We start from the raw sequence: 2,626 nt of genomic DNA on the forward strand, positions 1-2,626 counted from the left end.
TTATAAAAATCCCAAGCAATTCAACACTCAAGTTGCAAATTCTCCTGAATTATCTGCCAATATGTAGACTGTTGAACTATTCTCTTTGCCACAGGGTGCATAACTCTTCTTGCCTTAGTGCTGCAATTTGCTAAATTCCTTTTGTTTGAATTTCTTTTCACTGACACTAAATTATCTGAGAGAAAGGGCTGTAATTCCTTTCCTTCTTGGGATCCATATAGATTAAAAAAAAAAAAAAAGCAGTAGACCTAGCAAGGTGCTCAGTATTTGATTCTACAATGAACTGAAGAGGTAGATGTTATTTAAATGGAATCATCACTCTAAAAAGGGATAAAAGAATTAGTGCGAGAAAGAACAAGAATCTAATGTTTGTGCATCACTTTTAAGAATGGCAGCATTTAGACTAAATCGTTTTACTCTAATTACGTCAATGGGACAGCCTCCAGTGCTGAATAAAATATAATTTCTAGTTGGACAAGTCCAACCTTTTGACACTTAAATTATCAAAGTGAAACATGAAACATGTAAGATTTGCATATGTTATTCTCATGTGGGAAGAGAGTAGAAAAGGCAAATATTTACTCTTTGTGCCCTCACAAAATTATCTATATTATTCTTTCTTGTAAATGTTTAAGTATTTATTCATCAAAAAAATAAAAATAAAAATGTTGTAATATAGCTATTTTTTTAAACTCAAGCTTCTATTCTCTGGAAAAATCCAGAAGATGGAGGCGCTAGGAAATATTACTCCAGGTCAGTTTGATATTGCTCATATCAACGTCTCTACCTACATCAGTTCTGTTTGTATATTTACTATGAATTAGCAACTTAAAGCCTATAATTAATTTGAAAAACATTTTTCTTAATTTTAAAGAGTAAAATATTACTTGGATTCCCTTAAAATTGTGATCGTATTAACTGAACTCTTTCATTTTAAAATCTCTTAGTACATATCATCAAGACTAAAATTAAGAAATAAATGTGTATTCATTACCAGGTCTTGGTTCAAAATGGAATTTGTCTCTATTGTTTATCTACCATACTTACAGAAAATATATCAATTATTCAAGTTTTCAGTATTTCAAAGAGATTTAATATCACTATTTAATATTATTATTTAACTGTAAATTCTATTTAATATCAGAAATATGTAAGACTTGCTTTACTATGACCCATTTGGTACTATATATTTAATATTAATCTTTAAACTTAAATATATTATGACTAAAGCTTCTAATCGTATAAAACAGTTCATATTTACCTTTCTTAGTTGGAATGATGCTGATTTTTCTTCTCACTGTAGAGGGTTTAAATATTCATAATACTTTAGATGAAATCACTTACTCTATCAAAGACATTCAACTATAAATTGTTCTGTTCTTTCCAAAAATAAAGTGCTCTTTAAATTAAAAACAGTTATCTTTACACTGTGGGATCTCTCCAACCTGACGTGCTTAAATTTCTAATTAAAAGCATCACTTTGGCACTCTGTAATTTGTTACCATTTTTCCAGATAGCTCTCATTCTACCCAGAATACTTTCTCTCCAGCCTCTCCATGGAATAAGGCACACAGCGCATCTTATTTGTTACCTATGAATAGGGTTTGGAGCAATATCATTTAAGACCATCCAAAATTGACATACATCCAATCCATCCTCTGTTATGCGCATTGCATATTGAGCTTCTGTTTCTATTAGACTCGCTCCCATCACACTTTCCTAAACCGTTTTTCTCTTACTCTCCTCTATAATAGATCCCTTCATCTATCAGGATTCTGCTGTGTAATAGTTGTAAGCATCCTGATGACAGATTGTATTTTAACCTATCAAACTGATATTTTACTGATTTCTTCATGAGCACCAAGGCGGCCTGAGAGCTAGCTGTTGGATGTATTATACCTAGTTTAAAAAATTAATTTTGGGGGGTGCCTGGGTGGCTCAGTCGATTCAGCCCTCAGCCTTCAGCTCAGGTCATGATCCTGGAGTCCCAGGATGGAACCCCACGTTGGGCTCCCTGCTCAGCGAAGAGTCTGCTTCCCTCTGCCCCTCCCTCTGCTCATGCTCTCTCTCTCTCTCAAATAAATAAAATATTAAAAAAATAATTTTGGAACCAATAGGACTATTGATAGGGGGAAATTATTTTTAATACAGCATTTTGCCATCTTCCCCTAATTTTATTCCCAGTAGGAACCCACTTTTAAGTGGGAATACTACCAAACATCATGTAGGATAATAAATCATATGATTTTTCCAACTGATGGGGTGGCAAAGATGCCAGGAAAAGAGTTGGTGTCTTCTAGGCTTCAAGTCTGGAAAAGACAATGGTTTCCAAAACTTGGATTGTTTAAGGATCATGGCTTGGGATCAATTCCTCATGTCAAAAATAGGATGTTGCTTCTTGTTATTTAATAAATAGTGATTTCTCTGAGTGTGAGATTAGGAAGAGAAAATATTTCTGAGAGAGAGAGGACTCCTATAGTAATGTGATAACAGAGAATGCTGAGGAAAGCTAATTATGACCTATCAGGAGCACGTGCAGGAGAACATGGAGGGCAGTGAGGAGGAAGGTGACAGATGGCTCAGGGGAGCCAGAGGTGACAGAGCTCAAGCAGGAGCTCTAAAAATG

Source organism: Ursus americanus, chromosome 24 (assembly GCF_024610735.1).
Source record: "Ursus americanus isolate L20-20 chromosome 24, mUrsAme1.1.p, whole genome shotgun sequence".
NCBI lineage: Eukaryota > Metazoa > Chordata > Mammalia > Carnivora > Ursidae > Ursus > Ursus americanus.